This window comes from Triticum aestivum, chromosome 7D, assembly GCF_018294505.1.
Source record: "Triticum aestivum cultivar Chinese Spring chromosome 7D, IWGSC CS RefSeq v2.1, whole genome shotgun sequence".
NCBI lineage: Eukaryota > Viridiplantae > Streptophyta > Magnoliopsida > Poales > Poaceae > Triticum > Triticum aestivum.
The window spans coordinates 75,467,904-75,476,963 of NC_057814.1; positions in this window are offsets into that span (position 1 = coordinate 75,467,904).

The window sequence follows — 9,060 nt, forward strand, 5'->3', positions numbered from 1 at the left end:
GGAGGGAGGGGCGGTGGGAGGAGGGCTGCCGGCGAAGGAGGGAGGAGGGGGCGGCCGCAGGCGGAGGGAGGAGGAGGGAGGAGGGCGCGGTGGGAGGAGGAGGCACGGAAGGAGGGAGTACCTCGGTGGCAGATGGAGGACGGCGGCGGCAGGCGGTAGCGGTGAGGCTGAGGGCGGCCTCGGGTGGCGGCGGTGAGGGCAGGCTCGCGCTCGGGCGGCGGCGACAGAGGAGTAGGGGAATAGGGGGAGGAGGACTTAGTGAAATTTTGAGCGGGCGGGTGGTTAAGTCGAACTAGCAATAGCGCACTTTAGGAAACGCGCTATAGCTAAAGTAGCTATAGCGCGTTTTACAGAAAAACGCTACTGCTAAGTCTAAGCATGCATCAAAAATATACATTGGTCATCATTGATCTTTTTGTGTAGAATCTAAATAGTCAACATGAATCCTCACAGTACCTGTATAGGCACTGGTGAAGATTCATATTGCAGCCACAAATCCTACACCTATAGTTCAATGAAGACCAAGTGCTTGAGGTAGTTTGAGAAGTAACATATTTAAGGTGGTAAACACCTTGTTCGCTTGGCCGTATGGGACTAAACTTAATTAGGTGCAACACTTAGCAGCAGCGAGTTTTGCAGAAAAACGCTCTAAGTACATTAGCAGCAGCACGTCCAGGGAAGGGTGCTACTACTATATCTAGCCTAGAGGCAAATCCGTGGCAATTATAGTAGTAGCGCTTGTTTCACATAGAGCGCTACTGCTACCTAGTTATTAGTAGCGCGGTTCCGTTAAGCTCGCTACTGCTAGTTAGCAGTAGTGCCTGTTTTTAAACCGCGTTGCTGCTAAAATTCTGTGCATAAGGTTTTCCCTAGTAGTGTGGGGAAGAAGAAGAGGTGAGGAAGAAGGGTTAGGAGACGTAGGATATTCATCCAACCACCTGAAATGGTAGACTGACCCAAGTCAGGCGACTTGCATAACAATATATGTTTTTACACAGCAAAAGATCCATAAAAACAACAACATAAAGAAAAACTATCACTGCTCGCGGAACGAGACGGCCTCGTCGTCTTTGGCTGCCGCTGCGAACAAGCCGTAGCTGCCGACGTGTGTCTCCGCACCGTGGTTGTCCTCGACCTCCAGCTACTCGTTCACGCGGAGCGCGCGGGCGCTCTGCACGGACGAGAGCACAGCCCGGTTCAAGTCGAGGACGTCCGGTTCCCCACAAGATGACTTTTGTCCCATTATATTTGGTAGACCCTTCTTGAATACTGTTAATCCCTTGCGGATCTACACTTGCACCAAGAGAAATTTGATTCCCCCCACTAATCCCTTGCGGATCTTGTTACTCTTGGGTGTTTGAGCACCCCAGACGGTTGAGGTCACCGCGGAGCCATAGTCCATTCTGGTGAAGCTTCGTGGTGTCGTTGGGAGCCTCCAATTAAGTTGTGTAGATTGCCCCAACCTTGTTTGTAAAGGTTCGGTCGCCACCTTCAAGGGCACCAATAGTGGAATCACGGCATCTCGCATTGTGTGAGGGCGTGAGGAGAATACGGTGGCCCTAGTGGCTTCTTGGGGAGCATTGTGCCTCCACACCGCTCCAACGGAGACGTACTTCCCCTCAAAAGGAAGGAACTTCGGTAACACATCCTCGTCTTCACCGGCTCCACTCTTGGTTATCTCGTGCCTTTACTTGTGCTAGCATATTTGTGTTATATCCCTTGCATGCTTGTATGCTTGTTGTTGTTGCATCATATAGGTTGCTTACCTAGTTGCATATCTAGACAACCTACTTTGATGCAAAGTTTAATTTGGTAAAGAAAAGCTAAAAATTGTCAGTTGCCTATTCACCCCCTCTAGTCAACTATATCGATCCTTTCAATTGGTATCAGCCCCGACCAATGGGAAATTTCCATGTGTAAAATTCTTATTTGCCGGACGAAACACGTGTCAGCTCGTCAGTGGGTCAGATAGGCGCCTATGATATGTCGACACGTGCCACGGCCCACCATTGGCCCATTTAGCTTACAAAGCCGGCCCATTTGACTTGGTCAAAAGTTAACGGGCTGGCCCATGAAAAGCCTATTAATGGTCTCTTTGCAAATAGCCCATTTTACGGCCCGGTAACTCACGGCCCGTTAGGCCCTAAAGGAAATCGGCCCAACAACATCATGTGGGCCGTCGAATATAACACCAGCCCATTTCACTTTCGGCCCATGTATGACCCACGACGTCTTTCGGCCCATATGAGGCCTTCGTATCTTTAGGCCCTTTAGAGGCCCACAGTGACTCTAGCCCATAATGAACAGTAATTTTCTTTGTACCCGTTAACGGCTCGTGATTCACATCGGCCGTTTCCAGCCCGTGTTAGCTTTCGGCCTATTGACGGCCCATACATTCTTGGGCTCCTTTCCGGCCCTCGATTACTTCTGGCCCGTTACTGGCCTGTTCCCCTAATGGGCCAAATTCGGCCCATGGCAAGAGTTGGCCCGTTTCTGGCCTGTTAACCCGTTGCGCCGTTTCCAGCCCGTCGTATATTCTGGCCCATTAACAACCCGTTATGCCTGTGACAAAATTAAGCCTTTGCTGTCCTCCGGCCTGTTAAAGGCCCATTACCGTGCTGGGCCAATACCAATTACGCCCGTTTACGGCCCATGTAGACCCATTTATCCGACGGCCCGAGGCCCACCGATTCTACGGCCCTGTTGGGGGCCCATTTATCGACGGCCCGTAGGAGACCCATGGATCCTACGGCCTGTATATGGCCCATGGTTGTTGCGGCCACTAGCAAACCAGGGAAAAAGAAGACTAGGAAATAAATAAGGCCGAAACTACGCTAGGCTATTAAGGCGATTGCACAATTACATCCAATCGGCATCAAAGATTGCCACCAGTGCAAATATAGGGAACACCCTACACTATACAAAAATGGCTTGTTGTTTTCTTCAACCGGTGGCTGCACGTTAAGAATAAATTTTGTATCGCACCAAAACAAATTACAACTATATAACAAAAGGAAGGTTGGCATAAAACTTAACGGTCTAGCAGATAAATGCACCACCAGAAGTTCAGAAGCTCAGTTCATTTGACCCGACTGTTACGTTTTCATGCTGTATTGTCCGATGGAGCACCATAACCCTCGCCTTCATTTCTCCTAGGCTCCTGAAGAACATAGCAAATGTCTGATAGTCTGGTCTCAAAACCATGCATATCTTGACCACATTGGACAATGTCTCTCCTTGTTTCACAAAGGGTCTCTTTTAGGGAATGGACTTATGTCTGGAGCGCAGATACAACATTGCTTTGAGCTTGCATATCTTGATCATGAGGCAGTTTGGACGAGATTGCCTTAACAACCAACCTAGTATTACGCAAGAACGTGCTTTTGGCACTGTTAGTGGACATGTACTGACCCACTGCAGCAAGAGCTGACATTGCGGTTATAGTTGCCTCGCCACCTTCAGAAGGTGGCGGTTCCACCATTTTTTCCATAGCTCACTGAAAAGTTGAGCTTTTACATTAGTAGTACCAGAACAGAAGATATTAAGGAGGCAGCAAAACCAAACAAAATAGCTTTGGTCTATATACAGAACTTATTCTGGTGAACCCATGTAAAATATTAGTTGTATTTTATTGTAAAGTACATAATAAAACCAGGTTCCAAACATATGACCATGTACCATCGCTAATATATTGTCTATTTCTTCACATTGTATTGAGGGCTAAGGATAAAGAGACAGAGTTTATAATACGGTAAGCATAGTATGACATCATTCATATCACAAAACAACTGAGAATAGACAAACAGGCAATTGTAACGTTGTGTGGGCAAGTCCAGCACGGAACTAGATTACGGGTCAAGATCAAAGGAACATCACTCCTCTGTTTTAAACCTTGTAAGGTGCAATGATACGCTAAGACGATTGTGTATAAAATTGAAAAGAGTAATAGACATTGACTGCAAACCATGCAGTTCAAGGCACAAGTCAGAGTAAGTAGTAGTTAAAAGCCATGAGGATTAAGGACTTACAACAGCGGCTTTGACTGGTGTAGTCATGCCCTTCTTCTTGCTGGTGTGACAGTCCTTGAAGATTTCCACAGCATTTAGTTCAGGTACTTTTTGGTCCTTGCGGGCTTTCCTCTGCATTTGGAACAAGTCAATATAGATCTGATAATATGGTACATCGAAAAGAGTGAAAGAGTAGCTAATTACAAGAGCCTCGCAGTGTGCAATATAGCTACGAGATCCTGTCGTCTATTGGAATTTCACTTTCGTATGGTTGGCCTTGTTCTTTGAACAGTTCACCTACAAGAAGATAGATTTGTGTGGCACATGCGTAAATAGGACTTCAGCATGTGATCTGATCACATATATATATAATGTACCTGATACTTCGGATCAGACCAGTGTTTAACGAGGCCCCTCCAGTCTTCATCCGATATATTTTCCACTAGAGATTTTTGGGAAAGTTCACTATTAGCCTTGCCTTCAAAGTGAGTTTTCCTCAAGTTATACCGATACTGTCGCAGAGCAGACTTGAAAACATGGGTACAAGCTTGTCTGGTTGCATCATCTTGGCTATCCAACTTGAACCTCATCTGTTGAAAATTATGGGAGTCTCATTATCAGCAACCTAGAAAGTATGGGACAGAGCAAGACGATATTACTAGTTTCCATATATAACCATACTTACAGATAAATGGTCGAGGAAGGTGTTGAACTGGGTTTCGTCTTTGTCATTCCTGTACTGAATCCATGTTGGCAGGATACGTACATGACACCTAACTGCAACTGATGCCTCTGATACTCACTTGGCTGACTCTGTAGCATCACGTGGCCTTTTTAAACCTGCCTCAAAACGGATCTCCATTCTTCCTCCTCTAGATTTAGTTAACCTGATGAGCATTATCCCTGATGTTTGTTTCCTCTTGCGCCCAGGTGCTAGTCCAACAATGAACATAGGAAGTGTTAGTGTACATCAAACTGTGAGACTACATATAAAGAAGCATGCAACTGTAACTTGACTCCAGCAACTACCTTCTTGTTGTTGAAGCTCACAAGGTTCATCTGATCTTGCCAACTCGTCTTGTGTCAAGAGTGCTTGGCAAGTAGTGTCAGGTGGCAAGGGAGCTTGGGAACGTGCTGCTAGCTCAGTTGACGCATGAGTAACTCGTGCAGCTGGTAGTACTCTGGTAGGTGTTGCAAGAACTAGGGCTGTCTCTGCTTGTTTGGTGGCAGCTATTTGTTTTTGTTTGGCTTTTTTTGCAGCTCGTGTAGCATGGGATGCCCTGCTTGTAGAATTTTCTGCTGGACTATGACCTTCTATTGCACCATCAGTACCAGCAGAATCTGCAGAATTCATCCGCTTCTCATTCCCTGCCATTCTATGTTTCTTCCTCTTTCTCTGTGCCATGTTAAGTCAAGCCGACAAGAAAAACGAATAACAATTTAGTTCTTCAGAACAAATTGATGCGTGATGCAGACAAACTGAACTTTGATGTTAGACAACCACATGATAGGAGGATGTAATATGTACGAAAAACAGGACGGAAGAGATAACCAGAACTATGATTTGTAAACTAAGCAGAAGACATTTCACCAAATTAGAAGCAATGCGATGGAAGGTAGACACCATATGAAAGATGCTACAAATATCGCTCTGCCAAGTTAACAGTGTCTCATCATAAATGGCGTTTAAAGAAATGTGAAGCAGTACAAGAAATAAATCATATGCAAGATGCAAACAACATCACACTACCAAGTTAGAGGTCTCCCGTCATTAGTGCCATTGCATATTCACAGCATTGCATATTCATAGCTTATGATGTGTAAACTAAGGAGAAGGCATTTCAACAAATTTGAAGCAATGAAAGCTAGACACCATATGAAAGATGCAATGAATATCACTCTACCAAGTTAAAAACTGTCTCGTCATAAGTGCCATTTCAACAAATTAGTAGTACAAGCTAGAAAAGAATGCGAGATGTAACCTATATCACACTCCGAAGTCAAACGTGTCTTATGATAAGTGATTCTTGCAGGTTACACAATAGTAGTAATTTGATGTAAGAACATGGTGTGATAGACAGATATTGTATGTTCTAGAAACAGGAACACGTGTCTTATTCAAGTATAATATGTAAAGTAAGCAGATGGAATTCAACAAAATTAGAAGGAATACAAGCTAGACATCACACATAACATGCAACCACATATAACAGTGCCAAGTTAGAGGGAGCACCGGTGATGGTGCACTAGGGGAGACGTGCTCATCATAAACACAGCTTTGTTGAGTGTCTATGCATGTGTTGTCTTGGAAATCATCTTGGGGGTGTGGAGGAGTAGAAACTATAGAGGCCCTCCGTTCGGAAGGAGCACCTTTATCCGCTGCCTTGCTAACTTCCTTCCGCTTTATTGATTTTGAATTGTCAAGTAAAACCGACAAGAAAAAGAAATAAAATTATCTCTTCAGAACTCATTCATGCATGATATTGACAATCACTACTTTGATGTAAGGAAAACACATGATACCAGGATGGAATATGTACGAAAAACAGGACGGCATGGCATGTTCACAACTGTTTGTGTAAACTAAGCAGAAACCATTCCAACAAATAAGAAGCAATGCAAGCTAGACACCACATGAAAGATGCAACCAATATGACTCTGCCAAGTTAAAGGCGTCCCATCATAAATGGAATTTCAACAAATTAGAGCAGCGCATGCTATAAATCATATGAAAGATGCAACTAATATCGCAGTGCATATACTAAAGGTGTCTCGTCATATTGATTGATGTGGGATACAAAAAAACAATAGTTTTATGTAAGGACATGCTTAATAGACAGATGTACTATGTACTAAATACAGGAAGGCATGTCACATTAACAGGTATAATGTATAAGCTAAGAAGACTAGCACATGCAGTTTAACCAGATTGGAAGAATTACAGTCTAGACACCATATGCAACATGCAACCACATATCACGCTGCCAAGTTAGAGCAAGCAACTGCGATGCTAGTGTAGGGGAAATGCTGTAATCAACTATAGAGCTACGTTCACTATCTTCATCTAGCCTTGCTGTTTCTTCAGAATCATGTCGGGAGGCTGACGCTGCATTCTTTAAATGAGGAGTAGTCCACTTGCCTGCCTGCCTCATCATAAGTGATTGATGAGGGATACACAAGAACATTAGTTTGATGTAAGAACATGGTTAATACACAGATGTACTAGTATGTACCAAAAACAGAAAGGCATGTCATATTCAAAGGTATAATGTGTAAGCTAAGCAGATGCAATTTAACCAAATTGGAAGGAATACAAGCTAGACATCCGGCTGGAGTGGTGAGCATGATCATCTAGGGAGGCGGGCTGCTTTGCCACCATCGCGGCATTTTAGTTGGCTTCCAGGTGATGCCTGTCTTTGCAGGGCTTGTCACTGGCTCGGCCAGTGCCCTGACTAGCTATTTGTCTTCTGGTGCTCACGGGATGGTGGTTCATGTAAAAAAATATCTTTCCTTATCTTAATAAAGACCGACTTCGGCCTTTCGAATACAAGCTAGACACCATATGGAACATGCAACCACATATGACACCGCGAAGTTAAAGCAAGCACCTGGGATGGTGGTTCATTGCGAGCGAGGTCCATCAACTCCAGAGCTACGTTTACCTTCTCCATCTGTTGACACTGCACCCTTTACAAGGGCGAAACGTGTCTGGCCTAACCGCGTACCATGCTGGAGCAAATTGTCTCTTTTCTTTTTGGCTTCTCTCTTGGCAGCAGTGTCTGAAATACCCTTGCATAAAAACACAATAGTGAGAGTAAGGGTGAAGTGTGTGCAGAACTAGTGCACTGTAAAAGTAGCAGATAGCAGGTGGCTGAAAAATAAATGACAGGAGACAGATGATACCTCTACAACATTGCATGGCAAACAAAATTAGATTCTACTCCGTATGATTTTGTAATATATGAGCACAAGAAATGCAGGTACTCCTCCAGCACACCACCACATGTGGTCATATCTAAGATAACAGTCGACTGAAAATAAATAGGTTAGTCGATTTTTTAATGAACCGTCCGATCTATAAGGAACGGGCAGATGGCCTTCGTCTACCTCCCGCCAGTCACTGTTGACGATCTTTCTCGAACCGCTAGTGACCACCGGCCCAGACCCCTGCCTCTACCGCCCCGCCCTCCCCTCGACCTCACACCACCGCCGTGCTTGGCAGCGCCCCCAGGCCATCCCTTTAATCCCGGCCGACCTCCAGATCGGGCGCCAGTAGCTCTAGGCCCCACACACCCCTAAGATAAACACCAAGGCGCTGCTTCCCCGGTGTAATAGGCATACTAGCACTTGTTACGCCGGGGAATGCTTCTGTTAATTGGGAATCAACTGACTAGAAATTGAAATTCAGGGGGGCGACGGACCTCTAGCTAAGGTGAAATAGTATATGAGGAGAAACCTTGTGCATCGCGAATTACTAGGAACATCTAGTATGAAGAAGAAGCGGTCAACTAGTGTCTTCTGTGGGATGAATACCGTGCAAGCAGACACGTAAGATTTGCACGAATAAGGGAAGAGGAGTACCCTTATCGGTTGCCAGTGTGGGCTCGATATGCCGCGGCGATCTTCTTGTTTTTCCCGGGGGAACCGATGTTTTGGAGAGCCATGGATCCTTTTGGACAAACCCATGGACAAATTGTTGACCGTGTTGCCGTGGCCGTATATCGGCGGAGGGGATGCAGATCCGAGGCGGCGAAGGACGGCGTAGCAGGAACAGCTCTGATGCGGTGGACGGTGGCGAAGTTGGAGCGGCAGCGGTGAGGCGCAGGACGGCGTGGTTGAACTGGCTCGGGTACGGATGGCTCGACCTCGGCTTCAACTACAAGCCCTGGAGGGCGTTGCGGTTGAGGTTGCGGTGGAAGACGACGTCGGGGTATCGGCTCCAGCGTGATGGAGGAGGGCGGCGGTTGATGGGTGGGATGGGGTGGCGGACGGAGGACGCTGGGGTTTCGCGGCTGGTGGAGAGGTAGTTTTTGCGCCCACGGAGTACGAATGA